A 22,852-nucleotide genomic window follows, 5' to 3' on the forward strand; every position below is an offset into this window, starting at 1 on the left:
GAGAGGTCCTAGAGTTTCCCTACTATTTTCATCCATGCTTCCTGGTGGACCCTGAAATCATGGATTCATGGACTGCTTCTTACTCCAAAAAGAAAAATCAATCCATTCTGGACAAATCAACTAGAGAAGGGCAGAGATGTCACTGAAGTTCACAAGCATAAGGATTCTCTGTCAAATGACTGTATGTGTTGTCCATACCTCTAAAGAAAATATGAATCTAAGAAACAAGCTTTCCCACCATCTAGCTCTTTGGTGTCTTCTTGTCCTGGGAAATCACAGTTAGTGAGGTGGGGGATGGAGGATGGGGGATGGGAGTGGGGAAAGGAAAGTGTAGAGATTCAGCAGGAAGACCCCCAGCCTGACCCATCCTGCCAGGTCCACTGTGTTCTATCCCAACAGCAGCAGCCACCTGTCTGTGTAAGTGTTCTCTGATTAAGCCTTTACATTCCTAGCATGTATTCTAGGGCTCCTCCCTTGATACCCTGTTGTTTTTTCAAATTTCATTAAGTGTTTCCCTGTTTATGTATTTTATATTTTTCCAATTTGATCATGAGCTTTTAGAAGACAGGGACTTCTGGAAAGTAATGGCCTTTTTCTCCTTTCTCTTCCGTTTCTTGTATTAAATACAGTACTTGGCATGTAGGGAACACTCGATATATATAACAAAGATAGGAAAAGCAGTTGGTTTAGTCTAAGTGTACATACATCAAAGGGAATGATAGAGGAGGTGATACAATTTGAAGGCATTGATGGATTCAAAAGGAATCTGAAGAGGAGAAAGCAAAGGTGTGAAAAAAAGTGTCCAACCTTATTAAAAGCAGGGAAAAAGGTTACAGAGAAGAAAAACTAGCAAACTACATAGCTACATTTCCATTTACATACTTTTTTGGGGGGAAATAATGATCTGACACACAATTCACACGTATGAGAAATACCCTCAGTGAAGGGATTACTAGGAAACAGGCAGACTTTCAAAAGTGTACAGGTGTTGTACCAGCAGATGCCATCTTTACATCACACAACTGATTGAAAGATGTAGAGAACGCAAGGTCCCACTATACTTATTGCTTGTTGATTATTTTTTAAAAAAGAATTAGATTTGGTGGATCAAAATATTATTTTAAAGGCTCTCTTCCAACAAAGTATCTCGCATACATATATCCAAGTCATTCAAGATTCCTTGAAAGACATGCCAGTAGAGATAACTTTGTTAGGTGACTCTCTGATGATCAATATTAAATATTAAACATTAAACAAGGAAGTATATACTTGGCCAAAATGGTTTTTCACTCCCATGGAAAACATTCAGAAAAGATTATAATTAGAAGAATTATTCTCTATCCATGATGAGATTCTCCAGATACCTCTGTGTGTAGATGATGTTGGAACCATGCAGGACCCTCTGGACAAGATCCATAACTATTCAAAATAGTTTGGCTTAACCATTCACATAGGAAAAAACAAGTGGATGAAAAATGACTATTTCCATAGATTATCCTATGCACTTAGTTGAAAAACCTATGGTACTCTCCAAACATATGTTATATGTGTGTGCATACATATGTATTTATATATGTCTTGGACAAACAGTGCATAGGGATTAGGAGGGATCAGAATTAAACAGGAAGAGAGCAGGCTAGGTCACAGTCTGGAAATTGCAGAGTTCCTTTAAAGACTGAAGTTTACTTAGAAATAAAAGTCCATGTGTTTAATACCGATTGCCCACCAGTGCTGTTAAAGGGATGTGAGTCTTGAAATACTAGTTTGTTAAGAATTAAAACAAGAAATGTTTAGTGGGTGTTTTCAGGTGGCAACATCTAACAAAATTTTATGGCAGGGCTGGGATTAGAACCCAGGTAGCCAGGTGGTACAGTGAATAGATTGCTGGGCTTGGACTCAGGAAGACATGCATTTAAATCTGGCCTCAGATGCTTACTAGCCATGTGGATGTGGGTAAGTCACTTAGCTTTTGTTTGCCTCAGTTTCCTTAACTGTAAAATAGGTATAGTAACAGAGTCTACCTCACAGAATTGTTGGGAAGATCAAATGGAATATTCATAAAATGCTTAGCACAGTGCCTGGCAGATAGTCTCTGCTTAGCAAATGCTTGATTTCACCTCTTTCACACCCTCTCCCCCAATCCAAGATCCCGTTCACTGGTTCTTCCTCCTGCAACAACTTTGATTTTGGTTACACTTATTTTCTGGGTTGTCAGAGTGAAAGAAGTTAGAATACAAAGAAATGAAGTAGCATGTCTATGAATATGGACTTAGACGGTACATATAAGCTCAAGAACTTCCAGTGTGGCACACTAAGTCTTCCTATTTTCTGTGGTGCTGGCTGCCTTTAGAATAAACGAATTCATAATCCCAAGGAACTAAAGGAATGCTGAAGCACCTTCCTATTCCATAACCTTCTTGTAAGTTTTCTATTTATTTAGTTGTTACCCATTCATGTCCTACTCTTTATGATCCCATTTGGGGTTTTCTTGGCATTTGTCATTTCCTTCTCCAGCTCATTTTACAGATGAGGAAACTGAAGCAAGCAGGGCTAAGTGACTGATCACACAGCTGCTAAGTATCTGAGGCCAGATTTGAACTCAGGAAGATGAGTCTTCCTGCTTCCAGACCGGACACTCTATGCGCTATGGCGCCCCCTAGCTGTCCTGAGAGTCTTCTGTATTACTTGCACTCTAAGTCTGGTAAGAATAGTAGCAAATAATATATTACTAAAATAGCCTCCTATTACCTCTGTGAACTTATAATGTGCAATCTTATTGATAGCTCCAGCAATATAATGTAAAGTAGTACATTTCAGCAAACTAATGGAGTTTATAATCCCGTCGTTATTACTAGCAGCAGGACCATCTGGTAAAACAAGGAGTCACAAGCAATAAAAAGCCCACTGCTTCATGCCCCTGTGACAGTCCAGTTAAAATGAAGCAGCCAACACTATTAAACACCTACGAATGGACGCTGCCTCTTATTTCTTCCCTTTTCTCTTGTACAGTTAACAGCACAAGCAAACTGGGTAATTAGAGGAGAGCAGGAACAGCTGGCAAGCTGATGTTTACTTGGGAAAATCATGTCTATTTGATGCTCGTTGGTCGAAGATGATTCAAACTGTGAACCCTCTAGATGTTTATTACTCAAAATGCTAGCCTCTCAACAAAGAGGATTTGGGGCAGGGGCCTGTCTGTTCTTGGGAGAGCCTGGTTGAGAAAACACTTCTTCTCCCCGCCTCTTCAGTGGACTGGAGAGAGAAATAACATGAAAGAGACAGAAACATATGGGGAGGTGACCCAAAGAATGGTAAGAAGCTAGCCTGCTGCCTACGTGTGTTCTCTCAATGGGAGGATCCTTGGATAGTCCACCGTAAGCATACAACAGCATGTTTTATGGAAAGACCAAGCCTGGGATGTCGCAAGTGTCTATGGGAACTATTGGGTAGTTGAAAGAGTCTTTGATCAGAAATCAGAGGACTTGGGTTTGAATCACAGGTCTGTCACTGTGACTATGAGCAAGTCACTGATCCTTCTGGTTTTAGTTGTTGTGCCTGCTTTTTAGTCAGCATTTATATTTATTTAGTCAGCCTTTATGTAGCATTTTACAAAGATTATTGCATTTTATTTTCACAACAACCCTGGGAGGGTCAGTTGTATCTGACTCTTTGTGATCCTGTTTGGGGTTTTCTTGGTAAAGATACTGAACTGGAATGTTTCACCATTTCCTTCTCCAGACTGTTTTAGAGATGAGGAAACTGAGGCAAACAAGGTGAAGTGACTTGCCCAGAATCACGCAGATTTGGAACTCAGATCTTCCTGATCCCAGGCCTGATGCTCGATCCACTGTACCACCTAACTGCCCTTCTGGGAGGCAGGTGTTTACTATTTTACAAGTGAGGAAATTGAGGCAGACAGAAGTTAAAGTGATGTGCCCAGGATGTGCCCAGAAGTAAGTGTAGTGTTTAAGGACATATTTAAGTTTTTCTGACCCTACATCCATTACTCTGTCCATTGTACCACCTTACTACCTATATAAGTTTCCACCTCTATAAAATAAAGGATTTGGTCTTGGTGGTGTTTAAGGTCCCAACCAGTACTAAATCTAGGATACTTATCAATATGACTGAATATTTAAAGGATGTATCCATTTAACAGTGTGGGATTTCTATCCATCAGCACATTTTACAATCCTCTCCTGACTTAGTAGCAGCTTTTCTAGAGTTCACATGGTCTAAAATTTCATCACCTCCTGAGCCAAGCAGGTGAAGAGCCTGTCTTACTTAACTAGGAAAGGCCTCAGCTGACAGATATACAGTCTGTCAGCGGGTCAACACGCCAAGCCTTTCTACTCTGGCAGGCCTTGCTAGAGCATGCATTTCATTAGAATGGTCTTCAGGAATTCACGGTTGCCTCACTAATACATTGGCGCAGGGCTGTGGTAGCCATTCTGGCTCGTTAATGTGATATTCGTCCCATTGCCAATGAAGAATTAGAAAGAGAGATGATCCCTCACAACTATTTCAGAGACAGCACATCTTTGCTTATTTTTGCTGGCATTCCTCACTGTTCTAATGCTCCTATAGAAATATTTCTGAGTCTAAACTCTGCAGTTGCTCCAGGCTTCCTTCCTTGTTTGCCACACAAGACCCTGAATAAGTGGATTTCTCAATAGCTGCAGTGATAGCAGTTTATTTGGCCTGGAATTACATAGCCACAGGTGATACCACCTGCCTAATTCCCTCCCTCTTTAAAACAGCTGCTATGGGTAATATGCTTAATTAGCCCTTCTGAAACCGGGTAAGAAAAGCAAAAGACACTATGTCCCTGTGGGCTTAATGTCCTCGGGTTTCACTGAAAATTGAAAAAAATGTGTCTTGTGCACAGTAAGTAGCTGCTCAATAGATAATTGGTGAATGAATGAATGTGTAAAGGAAGAAGCAGTAGATTCACTTTAAGTCTTTAAGATTCAGAGGTGACCTCACAGTTAGATAAAAGAACTGCTACAAGGTTTTATGAAAGTGGAAAAAAGGTAGTTTTTGCAGTCAGAATTGCCTCTTTCATATATTCAGAAACAAGAAAATTTAACTTTAAAAATAATTTGGAAATAGTAGCATGCCTCTTGATAGCAAGAGGAAGAACTCTCTGCTTTATGCAGGGGTCAGAATTGGTCGTATTCTTAGTCCTGGTCTAGTGAAATGCACTTGAAAAACTCAGGGATCCTGATAATTTGTGAGTCAAGGCAAACACTGTTGTTCTACATGGAACCATGTCATCTAGACTCTGCTTAACTTCATCACAGAGTCATGGAATGGAACGTCTAGTTAGGGCATCATAAATTTGGAAGCAGGAGGGATCCGACTTCCTAATTGTGCAGATGAGAAAACTGAGGTCCCAGCTAGTCACCCCTCCAAATCTATTGAAATTCAGTGAGATTTGTTATTTAATTGATCACTTGTGTCCAACTCTTTGTGGCCCCATTTAGGGTTTTCTTGGCAAAGATACTGGAGTGGTTTGCTATTTCCTTCTCCATCTCATTTTACAGATGAGAAACTGAGGCAAACAGGGTTAAATTACTTGCCCAGGGTCACGCAGTTAGTAACTGTCTGAGGTCAAATTTGAACTCAGGTCCTCCTGACTGCTGGTCCAACATTCTGCATTTTACTCAAAATAAAACTAAGTTGTTGTTTAGTTGTATTCAACTCTTCATGACCCCATTTGGGTTTTTTGGGGGGGGAGGGCAAAAATAATGGAGTAGTTTGCCATTTCCTTCTCCAGCTCATTTTATAGAGGAGAAAACTGAGGTTAAGGGATTTGCCAAGGGTCATACAGCTCCTAAGTGTCTGAGACCAGATTTGAACCCAAAAAGAAGAATCTTCCTGACTGCAGGCCCAGCACTCTATCTACTGTACCACCTAGCTACGCTCAGTAAGATTAGGTGATTTATTTAATAGTAAGTAGCTGAACCCGAACTGAACCCTAAATATTCTGAATCTTTCCACTTAGTGAAGGTTCTGCTAGGTCCTCTTTTTGTATATTACACTCAAGTTTCATCTCCCCAGAGTGACTAGTCTTGCCCACCTGTGTTTCCCTTCTTGCCCATTTAGACAGACTACCTTGAATTAGATGTGGGTGGCCTGCTATGGGTACCACTAGGACATAGCAAGGTGTTGATGGCAGTATTATCTTACGGTGTCACTTTAAATATGTGAACTGGATAAAAAAAATTAGAGGGGAAAATGCCAGTCAACCAACAAATGTTATATATATGTATAATATATATGTATATATAACATATAAAATATATATGTACATATAATATATAATATTATATATATATATATAAAATATGTGCCAGGTAGTACTGTACGTAGTCAAGACACATAGCTTCTGTTAGAGAAATGGGCATTCAGACTAATGGGTAATCTGACATCCTGGCCTAAACTCATAAGAATCTACAGATTATTACTCAAAAAATAAAAATGGTAGTCAGAAGTAGGATTAACCTTGGAAGGTTTCTGCACTATTTCTAGAACAATGTGATATGTGGAAGAGGAGACTTTTTTTTTCTATCTAAGTTTACCACTAGTGCACAGTTGAAATTCTGACATGTATCAAAGAAATCAATTTTCCCACACTAAATACATTTTTATATGACTTCAAGGGTCTGATTAAGTTTTTCTTCTGGTATGAAAAATAATTTTCCCCAAGATGTAATTTATAGACTCGATTCCCTCTGTTTCCTGAGTTTTCAAGGTCAAGAAATACTCTTTGCTTATCTCTTCGTAAATATTAAATTCTAAGGTAGTCACTGGCTAAATCTGACTAGGCTCCTGTGGAAAGAAAAGCACTGCATCTAGCATCAGGGAACCTGGGTTCAGAGTTGACCTCTACTGCTTATGGCTATGACCTAGGGCAGGCCACTTAACTACAGTGGGGCTCAATTTCCAAGTCTGTAAAATGAGGGCACTGGAATAGATGGTTTCTGAGATTCCTTCCAGTCTAAAATTACTATCCTACATTTGGTCATTTTTCAGTCATTTCTGACTCTTCCTGACCCTATTTGTTTCCTTTCCTTCTCCAGCTCATTTTTACAGATGAGGAAATCAAGGCAGACACAGCAAAGTGATTTGCTCAGGGTTACACAGCTGGTAAGTGTCTGAGGTCAGATTTGAACTTGGGAAGGAGAGTCTCTTCCTCACTCCAGGCCCAGTGCTCTATCCACTGCACCACCTAGCTGCCATGTAATCCTATGACCCAGATTCAAATCTAGTCTTGATGTTTACTGTGTGAACTTGGGCTAGTCTTTTGGTTTTCATGGGCCTCCGTTTCCCCATCTGGAAAGTTAGGGGGATGGATTGGGTGCCCTATAACACCCCTTCCAACTCTAAATCAATGAAGTTATCTGGCTAATGACGGTAGGGATTACAAAGCTAGAATGGACTAATCCAGTCCCTAAATAATGCTTTCTTGAGTTCAAATCCTTTGCAGTCAGAGATCTAAAAAGACCCTCAACATTTTATGGCTTCCAGAACCAGCAGGTAGGTACTGTTGATGACTGTTCATCAAATGGAGGAGTTGAAATTCGCTGTTGCATAAAGCTTCTTGGTTTAAACTGCTTAAAAAGTTGTATGTGCTGTTTAATAACCATTGCATCATTGTGTACAATGCAGATGTCAAACATGCTCTGATCAGCCACATGCAACCTATAATACTTTTGAGTATGTCCCAAACCAAATTAAAATGTAGCTGGAAAATAGCTAAAGAAAACAAACAAACAAATATACAACAAAGCACAGATAAATATTGCCTTTTAAAGCAAAGTCAATAGGTGGGCTGTAAGGATTTTTATGTCTGGTTTAGTGCCCCCCCACTCCAGTTTCTACTTGAGTTTGACATCACTGGTCTACATGCTGTACCCAGGCTGCTTTTTGTTGTTGTTGCTGTTAAGTTGTGTTGGACTCTTTGTGACCCTGTTTGGGATAAGTAAAGTGTCTGAGACTGGATCTGAAGAGAGGACATGAACAATTTTTCAGCCAGACTCTAGTTTGGAAGGTGATGGTATATGTTTCTTTTCAGATGGGTTGTAGCCAATTTCACCAAAATCTTTTTTTCCTTGTCAGCACATGCTTAATTATGCAATCTCTATTTCAGGAAATTAAAAACTTACACTGAAGGGACACCATGGAGGAATTCCTGTTCTTGGGGTTTGCCTTTAACACAAATGTCCTGAACTTTCTTTCCTCCACTAGATCATTGAACATGTCCCAAATTTGGTGCTTTGCAATGGATTCCAGGCTTGAATTCTTCAGCATGGTTCTCTTTAGTTGTTATGGATAATGCTCTCAAATGTTAGATCATTTTCTCAGAGGATCCTTTGCATGTAGACTACAAATGAGTTTTACTTTGCAAGAGGGGAAGATTGTTTATTCTGATGTATTTAACCCATCCTCTCTCAAACTGCCCCTCCTTGTCTTGATCTTAAGTGTAGACCCAAAGTATACAGCTTTCTTCTAAAGAACTGAAAATATATGATATAAGAGAATAAACTAAGCTGTCACTTCCATTCTGACCATGTCTAAAGAACCATATAGTTAAAACATCTGACTGATGGACATTGGGACCAGTCAGACAGAAAACACTAAAGAGCAAATTTTTCTTGAGAGAAAAAGGTTACTTACTACAAGTAATTTGTCATCAAGATGGCACAGTGGAAAGAGTATTGGATTTGCTGTTGGAGGATTTGGGTCCAAATATTGGCTCTAATACTGCTTACCCATATAACTGCTCTGGGCCTCAGTTTCCTCATCTGTAAAATGAGAGAGTTCTTCTAAGTGATAGCTCAGGTCCCTTCCAGCTCTAACTATGATTCTACGATAATCGTTCACAGAATACACCAGATGACCGTGCAAGCCTTAGCCCTGAGTTACTCTCACCACCTGCCTTGTCCACTCTTACTCCGTGCTACTGAAGGGAATCACACAACCCTGTAGGCTTGTTCATTGCAAACTTACGTTACTTCATCGCAGCTGGACCCGTACTGCTACATGGAAAGGTTCTTTGTTCTTCCCTGATATACCCTCTACTCCATAGCCTCTATTCCAAACTTTTTTTTTCTCTTTATATGACCTACACCACCCTCCCCCTTCCTTCTCAGCAAAGGCTCTTACCTCCTGCAGGGAAAAGAGATTGCCATAAACTACATCTTCTTCCCAATTCTACATTTTAAAACCTCCCAATATTATCCCCCATTCCTTTTCTTTTGTGCCAGTTTCTAAGGAAAAGATAGCTCTTCTTTCCAAGGCCAGCACCTCAACTTGTGACCCTCTGGTTTCCCCTGGAAATATACCATCTATTATTATTTCTTTCTTTATATTTACTTATTTAAATTTATATTATATTTCTTTCTCTAATTATCCATTGGTTCTTCACTGCTGCCTATGAACATGCCCAAGTCTCACTTATGCTTAAAAACTCTTTACCTCATCATCTTCTCAGGCTATTGTCTTATATCTTTCCTGGCCTTTCTTAGCTTGACTTTAAGGGGAAAAAGCTGTCAAAACCCTTTTCCTACTTTTCATCATATCCCACTCAGTTCTCAGCTTTGCTATGTGGCTCCTGATCCCACCAGTCGACTGAAGCTACTCTCTTGAATTGAATCAACGATCTCCTAACTGCTAAATCCAATGGCCTTTTCTGAGTCTTCACCCTTATTTACCTCTCTTCCACTTTTGACATGATGACATAAGATGACATACATTTTGAAAATGCTCTCCTTCCCCAGCTTTTGTGACACTTCTCTTGTTTAGTTTTCCTCCTACCTGATCATTCCTCATTCTCCATTTCTCATCCGTAAGCATAGATATATCCCAAGACTGTCACTTCTCTCTCTCTCTCTCAGTGATCTCATCAACTCTCATTAGTTCAATTGTTAACACTGTGCAGATGATACTCAAATCTACATATCCAAGTCTTCATTTCTCTCCTGATTTCGGTCCTAAATTACCACCTGCTTGCTGAACATCTCTACTTGGACATTCCCTAGATACCCCAAACCCAATATGACTAAAAGAGGACTCATCATCTTTCTCTCTAAATCATTCCTTCTAACTTCCCTGTTTCTGCTGAGAGCAAACCATCCTTCCAAAACAGGTTTACAATGTCACTTGGTAGTGGGAATTTGTAGAGAGAAGCTACCCTAATAATAATTATGGCATTCAATAAATCTGTTTAGTAGTTTCTTTGCTTCATATCATTAGAAACATGAAAACATAGTGAAATGTACCATGCTGTCCTGAAAGCTGGATCGAAGGATGACAGTAAATACATGGTGTCTATATTTTCATTCTCATTAAATTCTGCCCCCCTCAATCCAACCTCCTTCTTTTACAGATGAGGAAATTGAAACTCAAAGGTTAAATGACTCGCCCAAACTTGTACAGCTAGAGCTAGAGCTAGAGAGGAAGCATATGGACTTACCTGATTCCCATAACAGTTCTATATTTTGCCACCTTTGTCTTCTTATGGGAGAGGAAAAGAGACATTAGAATAGCAGCATGTGCAAGTAGTGACCCTGGGAAATAATCTTCATGTCATCTAAGCCAAATATAGCAAAGACATAGTATAGGCTGTATCTATACTGAAATGAGATTATTGCATGTATAAAATCCATTCCCTGCCATGAGCAATACCATGCACCACGGCCAAAATGCATAAATTATTTACTTGGATTAAAATGCAATGTCGAAGAGTTTGAGAAGTTCCAATACAGCAGCAAGGGCAACTTCAGGATCATTTTCAGGGTTGTCTTTGCCTGAAAATGCTCTCAAAGAACTAAAGCTAGTCATGGTCCCAGGCATCAATTCAAATCAAGGCAATAGCCATTTATTGAGCAACGTCAAGGTGCAGGGTATTTCAAGGGATGCAAAGATGAATCAGATATGGCCCATCCCTTCAGGGAGGTTACAACCTGAAATAATCTAAAATGGAAATGTCATTTAACATCAGCTTATGCAACTACTAGTTAATAAAGAGTTTCCAAAAATTTTAGTGCAGCTTTAAGTTTCAGTAGGGAAAAGTACCATGCATTCCTGGAAATTGGATTGAGAGGTGACAGTAAATACAGAATGTCCCAAAAGTCATAGAGCAATTAGGAGCAAAATGTAGCTTTAGCTCACAGCTACACTCAGACTTTTAGGACACCCTGTATTTACTGTCATCTCTCAATTTGATTTCCAGGAAAGCATGGTATGTTTCACAAAGATTTCATGTTTCTCATGAAACAAAACATAGAAATGCAATATCACTAAACAGATCTATTCTGTGCCATAGTTACTATTGGAGTAGTATCTCTCTACAAATTCCCATTGCCTTCTACCTCCACAATGAAGTATTTTGCTGCCAGTGAACAAAAATCTTCCATGTTACAAAATATAATATTAATTATTTCAACAATGCTCATTTTTTTCCAGGAGAAAAGTTCTCCTCTGTCATCATTTGCTTTATCTATGAGGATTTTTATGAGTTTCCAGAGCCTAACTAAATAATGATGTAGATGGTGTTGTTGTTGAACTAGTAAGCCAGATCAGAGACAATGGTGATTGTTTCTTTGTAAAACCCTGAGAGTCATGGATGAATGACTTTTTATAATGTATTTTTTATTCTACAGGAATAGGAATAGGCTTAAACCTATAGATATCCTATTTATTTTTATCCCCTTTTCATTAAGTACAACACAGCTTCATTAAGGGATTAGATAATAGAAGAAAAATTGAGGGCATGAATTGAAGAAAATGCTTTGGATAACTTGAAAGTGAGCTATCACAATCCTTCCTATTATATCTAACATCCTAAAGAGTCATGCTATATAGAAATTCATCAAGGAAGTAAGAGAAGAAAGGCTGAAATGGAAGTAATTGTGTTAATCTACACACATTTTTAAAGTGTGCTTTTTTTAAAAGTTCCCCAATTTTTCTCTCCTTACCAATCTTTTCCTAGGTCAATGCTCTTTATATTTCTTAAGAAAAAAATTAAACATTAATTAAATACCTACTATGTTCAAAGCACTGTGTCAAATACTAGAGATATAATAAAGACAGTAACAAAACCCAGCATTCTCAAGATTCCTGGTTGGCCCCAATCTTGGACTGGAATAGGTTTGTGGAATGAAAGAGAAGGATATCAGAAGCCATCACAAGTGGCTACTATAGAGCAAGAGTTGTGGATTGTGGTGGGACCATTGCAAGAATGAGTTAAGAGAAATTATCAGGAGCAGTTACTGAGGAGGACATCATCACCAGTGTGAGTTTGAAGGAGCTATAGCAGGGCGACTGCGGTGGGGCTATCATATGAATGAGCCAAGATGATGAGTTAGCCTGTGTTACTTACCAAGGAGTAAGTAAGGAAAATATCACAGTTCCCCAATCCCACCCCCAACACCTTTATCTCTCTCCAAGGAGAAGCCAGTTGTGCTGCTACCTGTAGATAACCTTTAAACTTCCTATTTGTCCTTCATACTGCAGGAGCTATAAAAGTTCACAGTCTTAGGGAAAAGAGAATTTTGAGTTGTTCCATGTTTGTTGTTGATCAGTATTTTTTCAGTTGTGTCTGACTCTTCATGACCCCATTTGGCATTTTCTTGGGAAAGATACTGGAGTGACTTTCCATTTCATTCTCCCATTCATTTTACAAATGAGGAAAGTGTGGCAAATGGGGCTAAATGACTTGGCCAGGGTAACACAGCTTAGTAAGCATCTGAGGCCAGATTTTAGGAAGATGCATCTTGCTGACTCCAGGCACTGCACACTAACCATTGCAGTACCTACCAGTTCTATGTACAGTTAATAAAGGAAAGAGAAATACTTCCCTTTTCAAAAGCAGGAGATAATTCTTTGCTGAGCAGAGCTGAGTGGGGAGATGGCTCCATGTAGATGCCCACAGAAGCAGAGAAAGAGGCTGATATTGCATTCTATAAGCTATTCAAAAGAACATAAGACTAAATATAGACCCTAAAATCATTTTCTGCTTTTGTGGCTTCAATGAGAGATTTAAGGCCTTTCCAACATGTATTCTTCAAAAACCTAACTCCAAAAGGGGAGGAGAGAATTAGAACTTTTGAGGCAGATTTACTATTGTGTTGCTATAGCAACATAGCTATCATGAACTGTATTTTCACAAGATCCCCTGGTGATTAGAAAAAAATAATTGAATATAAACAAACTGAATATAGACAATAAATAAACTGAATACAAACAAATTGAATTCAAACAAACAATTTTTAGAGTCAAAGCTCTAACCATTAGGGGAAGACTTACGTGGGAGATAGCACTTGAGGTGAGCTTTGAGGAAAGGTTAAGTTTCAAAAGACAGAGATGAGAAAAAAGTATATTTTAAGAAAGGAGGAAAGCCTGCCCAAAGGCATGGATAAAGCATGTATGTGGAATGGCGTGTAATGGTAATTTTGAGAGTTAAAGATCTTCCCTACCCATTAATGGGTCTGCCCATTAAGGGAAGCTTGATTAGGGGAGGCCCACACCTTGTGTTATTTTTTTTTAATGAGGCACTGGTTCTCCAGGGTTGTGATACCCTTTGGCTCTGAAAAGTGTATAAATACTCTGAGGTTTTATTTTGGGGGCTTACTCACTGGAAGTGTTTGTTTGGCCAGAGGAGACTCTGGGCAGTCACTAAGGAGCCCCCAGGCTTTGAAAACCCAGATATTGGTGCTTCTCTCTCTGGTAACTATGTATGTTGGATCTGTCCATTGATCTGTGACGTATGTATTGCTTATGGTCAGACAATAGGAAGCCCTGTCCATTGGTCTTTATTTCTCTGCTTGTATTTTCTCTGAAGTTCAGGGTGCTGACTTTTCCCCTGTAACTAAATGAATGATATATGTGCTTGATTAAAAGTGATTGTTGATACCTCAAAAGTTGCTTTCCTTTTAGAAAAGCAGATCTAAGAACCCATATAGCAGGCCCTTCTGTGTTTGCTGGGGTCTTTGCTGTTATAGACCAGTGTGCTGGGATATAGAACACTCCATATATGAGTGTGTGTGTGTATATGCACACATACACATATATGTATGTATATACATATATACTATATAAGTGTATATATGTATATAGACACACACACTATATATATATGCAGACACACACTATATATATACACACTATATATGTGTGTATATATGTATATAGACATACACACTATATATATATGCAGACACACACTATATATATACACACTATATATATGTGTGTATATATATATATTCTCTGTAGCAAATTGCTTACCTTCTCAAGGAAGGGGCGGGGAGAGAGGGAAGGAAAGAACTCAGAACTAAATATTTTAAAAACAAATGCTAAAAATTGTATTTATATCTAATCGACAAAAAAAATTTCTCAGAAAAACAATAAAGTGCTCTAGGAGCAGACCATGAAATAAGTCTGAAAGTTTTTAAATGACCAGATAGAGATTTTTCTTTTCTTTCTGGAGGGAATAGGAAACTATTTTTACCTCTTGAATAAAATTAGGACATGGTCTTGTGCTTTAACTCTCATCTGTTAAGGTGTGTGCTGGAACCAGCTGGAACCGTTTTGTGAGACCTGATTACTTAATTTTCAATGTGAACGCCTACAACTCAGAATCAGCAAATGCTACAAATTAGGGCTTCATCTATTGTTTTGTTAGTTGTATAGAGTGATAGAGAAAATGAAAATAGTGCAGATTAAACTTCAAAATGTGTTGAGTATACTTTTTTGTCTTTCTTTCTGGAGAGCCAGTTAAACGTTTACCAGCATATCACTTTCTGTGGTCCTAGGTTATATCAACAACTGTGGAAATTGTAGGCACTCCTTTATTAAGTTGGGGTTAAACTTAGCCAGATTTGTTGAGGCAGCTGGTGGCCAGTGGATAGAGTACTGCACCTAGTGCCTGGAAAACTCATCTTTGTGAGTTCAAATATGGCCACAGACACACATACTGGCTCTGTGACCCTGGGCAAATCACTCAACCCTGTTTGCCTCAGTTTGCTCATCTATAAAATGAACTGGAGAAGGAAATGGCAAATCACTCCAATAGCTTTGCCAAGAAAACCCCAAATGGGGTCACAATGAGTAGAACAAGACAGAAATGACTCAACAATGACATCCGAGTGAGGTTTGTAGCTGCATAGCTTTAGAGTGGCCATGGCACCTTTCTCATACCTGAGGAGGTCTTACTTTGGGTGTTCTTTCAAAATCTTTGTATCATTAAGCTGTGGCTGGTGACTACAGGGAACTTTGTTAACAGAGATGTGAAGAAAAATGAGAGTTTCAGGTTGTCTGCTGTTTATTCCCCAGGGATTTTATATGAGAGTCTGTAGTGATTTTGGAAGATAGATCTGTGGGTAAATGTGCCTAGACATGATAGAAAATGGAGATTAAAAAGTTTAGTATCTATGCTTTTAAAATATATCAACTATAGAGCATCAATATACCTCAATGTGCTCTTTCCTTTGCTCACTGATGCTTTTTAAAGCAAATCTCAGTCATTTGCCACTATACTCTCCATCCCCTGGAATCTTCCTTTAAAAAAAAAAAAGGGTAAACTAATCCACAAAGCAACTGAGTCTGATAACACATTACTTCTGCCTTCACAGTTCCCAGCCTCTCTGCCAAGAGGAGTGATGTGTGTTCTATCCTCTGTTTACCAGAACCGAGACTGTTCGTTGTAACTAATTTGCATCCAGTTGCTACTTTGTGTTGTGTCCAACATGGTCGTTGTTTAATTGTAACAGTGCTCTTCAGAACATGGATCCATAGCCTGCACGTAGTAGGCTTACAACCTAAATGCAGGTGGAGCCCTGACAAAACTGTCGAAAAGGGATGTTTGTCTTCAGTGCTTCCCTATCTTCTTCTTGTGGCACAGAGCATGGAGCACTTGGGTCCGAAGTCAGGAAGACTTGAGGTCAAATCAGGCTTCAGTCACTTACTAGCTGTGTGACCCTGGGCAAGTCACTTAACCTCTGTTTACCTCAGTTTCTTTATCTGTAAAATAGGGATAATAATAGCACCTACCTCCCAGGGTTAGGAGGTTCAAATGAGATAATAATTGTAGAGTGTAAAACAGTGCCTGGCATGTGATAAGTGCTGTATAAATGTTAGTTGTTATTTTTTCTTGGGTACTTCCTTCTTTCCTAAAGTTACATATCTTCAGGGCTGTATAAATGTTGGTTGTTGTCATTATTCTGTTTTATCATCATTATTTTTCTTGACCCTTCCTTCTTTCCCGGATGAGAAGTTTACATTTTGTAAAAGTATGTGACTTTTCCTAGAACCTTAAAAACTCCAAATCTTCCCAAACCACAATATCTCTATATCTCTATATCTAATATCTCAGACCCTGATGAGCAGGTTAAGGAGGGCATGCTTGAAAGGTGTGGACACCTTCCTATTATTCCAGAGTTTGTGTCTGCCTACTCCTAAGGCCAACCCAGATAAAAGGGATGGGAAGACAGAGGCCGGCCAACAGGCTTCCTGACTGAACCGCTTACCTCTAAATGAGAGGGAAATTAGATAGCAAAACCACATAGACATTTTTTCACGTTAACTTTTGAACTTGCTGGTGAGAAGCATCACATGAGCAAATTGTAAAGGGCAACTGAAATGGAGAGTGAATACAAATGAAGGAAAGGCCCGCTAATGCGGTGGGTCTCCGTGCTGCTGGAATTGTCTGGGGCTCAGATGGAGCTAAGGAAGGCTGGGATGCATGGATGATTTCCACCAGAATATAAAAGGGAACAAATGATGTTTGTGAGGCTTTCTTGGACCATTTGCATTTATATTCACCTTCTTCAGTCCTTCTTGGAAGCTGCCTGACTACAGGGCTAAAGAAAAGCACAGTTTCTTCAAGTCTCTAGCCTTCCTCTCACTGGAACTGTTTGCTTTAGCTTAAACTGCAGTAAGAATTGGACAGTGGTAGCCGAGCTGCTTCTTTTAAGAAGGTACTGGACCAGCCTAGTGCAGGTCTGTCATTAGGTTAGGGTCAAAGAATTGGGTTTTTTGAAAATAGAACTATACTGGGAAAAAAATAATTTCAAAGGACTGGCTGATTAAGATTTCAGGAACACTCAGTTTAGAAGGATTATTCCAAGAAGGTGAAGGGATGAGGTTTTCTTCCTTCAATGGTTTTTGTTGTTGTTGTTCAGTTGTTTCAGTTGTGTCTGACTCTTTGTGACACTATTTGGGGTTTCTTGACAGAGGTACTAGAGTGATTTTACCATTTCTTTCTCCAACTCATTTTATAGATAAGGAAACAGAGGCAAACATAGTTAAGTAATTTGTCCAGGGTCACACAGCTAGTGCTTGAGATCAAATTTGAACTCAGGTCCTCCTGACTCCAGGTTCAGTGCTCTAACCCTGAGCCACTTAACTGTCCCCAAATGGTTCTTAGGAGAGTCAATGATGTGTAATAGGAAGAGGAGGGAATTTGATGTCAGAGGACCTGTATTTCAGTCCCAGCTCTGGTTCCGTGGCCGTGGACAAATCATTGACAACAACAACCAAAGAGTATTATTGATCTCTCTCTGTCTCTGTCCGACATACACACATACAAACACACAGATCTCACATTAATTTCTGGAAATATTCTCCCCCCACCATTTAAAAATCAAACTCTTCCTTATAGTAAAGAAAAACAGCTAAGCAAAAATACCAGTGAATTTATCTGACAAGGTATAAAACATTCTCCTGGGCCAATTTCCTCATCTATAACATGAGGGGGCTGGACTATATTCAATTTAACTCAATGCAACAAACATTTATCAAGGTGTAGTAGGAATACAAAGACAAAAATGAAATCATTCTTCAAAGAATTTCTATAGGGAAATGCCAAGAAAAGAGAAAAAGAGACAGAATCAGAGACAGAGGGTATAAGGGAGGGAGGGAGGGAGGGAGGGGGAGAGAGAGAGAGAGAGAGAGAGAGAGAGAGAGAGAGAGAGAGAGAGAGAGAGAGAACACATTCCACGTATTTGGGCTTAGTGATGCAAAAGCAAAAAGGTGGGAGATAGGCTGTTTTCTGAAAGGAACAGTTATCAGGTGAATTGGGCTAGAATGAAAAGTGAGAAGAAGGGAGTAATATGAAATGAGATGGGAAAGGTACATGGGACCTATGCTGTTGAGGATTTTAAATATTAAGATGCTCTCTAAAGATCCTTTCTAACTCAAACACTATGACAAGTCAGTTTTCTCTTGTTTATCTACTAATTCTTTTCATTGATAGCATAAAAAGAGGTAGTATAGCATTCTAGCCTTAAATTTCAGTCTACCTATCCTATACGGATCAAGTGTAAAATGTATTGTGAGTAGAAGAATAAGTAGTTTAAAAAAAACAAACTCTACTGGATTATCTTAACTGCAAGTGCATTTTGTCCCCACCCTCCCCTCTCCCCCATCCCAATATTTTGAAATCTGGGTTAAGGACTTAGTTGTGTAGCTCTCAGACGCTCTTTCCCATAATTGATGATTGATAGTCATGCTTTCAACATGTTTGAGGTGTCCAACCAAACCTTGGGTCAACGTTTGCTTTGACCACAAGGGAGAGAAACACTTTCATTTGTCTCTATTTAAGAAACAATATTTTCCATTTAAAGACATGTTAAGATAGTGAAGACGTGCCTCAGTACTACGTGTGCTGAGAGGAAACTTTTTACTAGGATGTTGAAGACTCCATGGTTTATGCTTGCATAGCTTTTTATGGTAACAGAGCAATTGGCGCATGCTGCCTCATGTGTCCTCATACACTGGGAGACAGGCAAGGTTGGCATTTTTATTCCTATTTTACAAATTGAAACACCAAGACTTAGTGAGGGAGGGCAAGTGATTTTTCCAAGTTCAGATTAGGTAGTAAGCTTCAGGAGCAAGCATGAGTTCAATTCAGACCTTCCAATTCTAAGTTTTGTGAACTTCTTGTGGCTGCTGTATGCTGTTGCCATTATGGGCTCTGAATCTGTGTGCCTCAGTTTCTCATTTGTTAAAGAGTGGACTATGAGTGAAGTGTTTGGAACCCCTTGGCGATAAAAAGCTCTATTTAAATATCATCATTGGAGTGAAACACAAGTTCACTGAGCTGGTGTGTGTGTGTGTGTGTGTGTGTGTGTATGTGTGTGTGTGTGTGTGTGTGTGTGGTGTGTTGTGATAGCTTCTCTCGCTCAGACCAGCTGGTACCTTCCATCTCACACAATGAAAAGCTGTCAAATACTGGGAAACAACAGCCTTCATATATCAAAATGTGCTGAAGTATTATGAGTGTTATTATTACTGTTTTTGACAAAAATTTTGATCTACCTACTGTGTTAATGGTCTGTCATATCATTGTGAAGCTTTACAATCTACTCCAAGGTTCTGTGGATGATTCTCAAGACTTTTCTTTTTGAAGGCCAATTTCTAGTCAAAAGGGTGAATATTACTATCTGTCGCTTTTAAATATTTATAGCCAAATTAGACATTTCTGGGAGTATATGGAAATGAGATAGAAAAGCAAGGAATATTTAAGTATTTTTTATTTATAGGTTTATCTGGCTTTGACCCATGCCCACATCACCAATCATGGAGATATAGGGACCTGGTTCTCAGAGAAGATATTCCGCCTTCCTCGACCATGTGGGTGGGAACAGTTTCATTCTATTGGTTATGCAGTGTGAACTACCTAGGTCTTTAAAACTACTAGGCTGGGACAATCTCATTCTCTTTGGTGGTGTTCAGAAGTGAATGTTTTATTCCCTTGTAGCATGGGCACAGTGCACTAAGCTGGGTGGAAGAAGGGCCACCTTCCCTTCCTATATAAGCCCTAGGACCCCAAGAAACAGACTTGGGGTTCTGGTCCATTTTGTTTGTTCTTTTTAGCTCTAGGTGCAGGTGGTGGAATTCTATGACTTGGGAAATTATACCATGGGGACCAGACCAGATGATGCTGCCAGCTCAGCAGGGAAATCTTAAGAAGCCAATAGGTCCAAACTTTGCCTTTGAAATTTGGTGGGACTGATGCTTTATAAGAACTGAGCCAAGTTGTGAACTTAATCTCTTTCCCCTTCCCAGATACTGGGGTAGTGTAAGGGTATAGATTATGACCCCTAGATATTGGTGGGGGCAGGGGAATGTTTATATGCTTGTGCTCCCTATTAATTAAATATTCCTATATAAAAACTAAAGTGATTGTTAAGTGGGGAAGACAGTTAGTGGGGGACTTGAGCTAATAACCTAGATATGCCCAAATTCCTTTAAGGGATCCTGTGAGAAAAATGATTATTTTTCTTATCATATTAATAACCAATTTTATATTATATATTTATAAATTTATATATATATATGTTTATATTTATATACATATGGGACCAGAGACCTTCTCTTTTTGCTTGCTCATTCAAAATCCAGTTTCTTAAGGATATTTCTGACTTGGACCAAAAATTCACCCCACTTAGACCATCTTATCTAGGTGGAATTCTTACTGTAAACCTGCCATTGTTGTACTCAAGTAGTACTGAGTAGAGAATAGATTCTTTTGTTTAGACTGCTGGAGATGGAATGATATGGTAAAGTGCTGACCTGATAAGAGTCACAACTCAAAGCCCCTCATTAAAAAAGTCCACCTATCATTATAATATTCATTCTCTCATTAATGGTTAACCAATCAGAGTAGATTTTCACCCTCAGGGATACTCCCTTTTCCAAAGCTATTTAAATATTCAGCTTCCTCTGTGCAGGGTCTTTGGTTACTAGAGAAAACGCTGACCTCAATTTATTATTTGGTAATATTATTAATTCCCTATAAACTCAAGCTTTTTATTCATCTCACCTGAGAACCCATGGAGAAGAGTGGGATATAACATATCTAACTCTCAGGCAAAGGGGGCCATGCTAGTCACTGCTGAGTATGTATCAGCAGAGACCTTAACTAGGTTGAGACTAGGCAGACCAGACTGCTGTCTATCATGAAACCAGCCTACCACCCATGTCTCTTATCTGCTTGTATGTCTTAATAATTTGTTATCTATTAGTCACGTAATACATACTCATTTTTAGAGCAACAATGCTAACAAAAGAGTAGGTCTTTTTTCCCTTGGCCAGAAAAAATGGTCAATATTAAACTGCGTGAGCTCAAAGGAGCAAATACTACCTGGTATATATCATGTCTTAATAACAAGTAACATAATAGGATCCAGTAAAGAAAAATTGACTTTTGGCTATTACTGCTACTGACCAAACTAAATCACACAACTGCCAGTCAAACACATAGAACAATTTATATGAAAACAACTTTTTGATCACCATGGTTTCCTTTTTTCTTCCTTTCTTTCCTTTTTGAAAAGTAAAAGTACATGGAACTGATTGACTAAGGAATTAACAGAATCTTCTGAAGCCTTTCACTGCCCAAACCCTTGTTCAGTCAGATCCATAGTGACTGGAAACTATTTTCATTTGTAATAGTATGTGACGATTGCTAGTTGAGGAGTGAAGGAGCTAAGGTCTCTTTCTTCTGACATATAACCAAACTAGGACCCTCATCATTAGTATGGAGAAGATCCATGAATAAAACAGTGAAAGTTTCACTGGGAAGATGAATTTCTTAGGAAGTAAATTATGTTGTTTTATGACTTGGGGTGTAGTACAAGAAGAGAGACATCAGACAAAGTTTAAAGCAATCGAAAATTATATCATTGTATTTGCCTCAAATCCTCATCAATAGTGATTTAGAGCATGTTTTCATATGACTATAAATAGCATTGCTCCACCCCACCTCCACCCTCCACCAGTCTGTTTCCACTCATGGAAATATATTATGAGAAAAATGAATGAAAATGAAATGCTTTCTAACTGCCTGGTACAAATTATTATTTGCACTGGGAAAGTAGTCAAATGGTTATTTCCAAGACCGATTTATTCTGCTTTGGCCCCAGAGCTACTGAGTTGGAATAGTCCCGAAACCCAATGCCACAGATATTATCTTAATAATCATAGAATTTTAGAGTTGAAAGGAACCTTAGAGGTTAACCAAGTCAACCATCTTATTTCTCAGATGAAACCAGTGAGAGTTCCAAATTCTCTCCCTGCTGAAAAGGCAAGTTATACATGAGAAATTGTGCAAAAGACATTTTGGTATTGGCCATATTTTTTAAAATCAAGAAGAACCAAGAAAGTGAGAAAATTATACTTCACTTTGTACTCAGAGTGAATCAGTCTCCTCTCTGGAGGTGGACAGCATTTTTTCATCATGAGTCCTTTGGAATTATCTTGGATCATTGTACTGATCAGAGTAGCTATGTCTTTCACAGTTGGTCATCATTATAATATTGTTGTTACTGTGCGCAATGATGTTCCAGTTCTTCTCACTTCACTTTGTGTCAGTACATGTAGGTCTTGCCATGTTTTTTTTTCCGGAGCCCCCCCCCAACCCCTTGTCATTTCTTATAACACAGTAAGACTCCATCACAATCATAGGTCACATGTTCAGTCATTGCCCAGTTGATGAGCATCTCCTTGATTTCTAATTCATTGCCACCACTAAAGAGCTGCTATAAATAATTTTGTGCATATAGGTCCTTTTCTTTCGTCTTTTTGATCTCTTTGGGTTATGAACTTAGTAGTAGTATTGCTGGATCAATGGGTATGTACAGTTTTAAAGCCCTTTGGGCATAGTTCGAAATAGTTCTTCAGAATGGTTGGACTAGTTCACTACTTCATCAGCAGTTTATTAATGTGCATATTTTCCTTCATTCCTTCCAGCATTTGTCATTTCCGTTAAATGTCAGAGTTATTTTAATTTACCATTCTCTAATCAATAGTGATTTAGAGCATGTTTTCATATGACTATAAA

At 38.9% G+C, this 22,852-nt stretch overlaps 1 long non-coding RNA gene across 1 annotated transcript in view; it reads left to right on the plus strand.

The window, feature by feature from the left end:
• The first annotated feature begins 4,774 nt into the window (after positions 1 to 4,774).
• LOC140509111 (uncharacterized) overlaps positions 4,775 to 22,852 on the plus strand; it is a 28,699-nt gene continuing 10,621 nt past the window's right edge. The window contains exons 1-2 of the long non-coding RNA XR_011968577.1: positions 4,775 to 4,887; positions 7,086 to 7,152. This is a non-coding gene — a long non-coding RNA (uncharacterized lncRNA). The remainder of the gene's footprint in view (positions 4,888 to 7,085; positions 7,153 to 22,852) is intronic.

The sequence above is a fragment of the Notamacropus eugenii genome, chromosome 5 (genome assembly GCF_028372415.1).
Source record: "Notamacropus eugenii isolate mMacEug1 chromosome 5, mMacEug1.pri_v2, whole genome shotgun sequence".
Lineage (NCBI taxonomy): Eukaryota > Metazoa > Chordata > Mammalia > Diprotodontia > Macropodidae > Notamacropus > Notamacropus eugenii.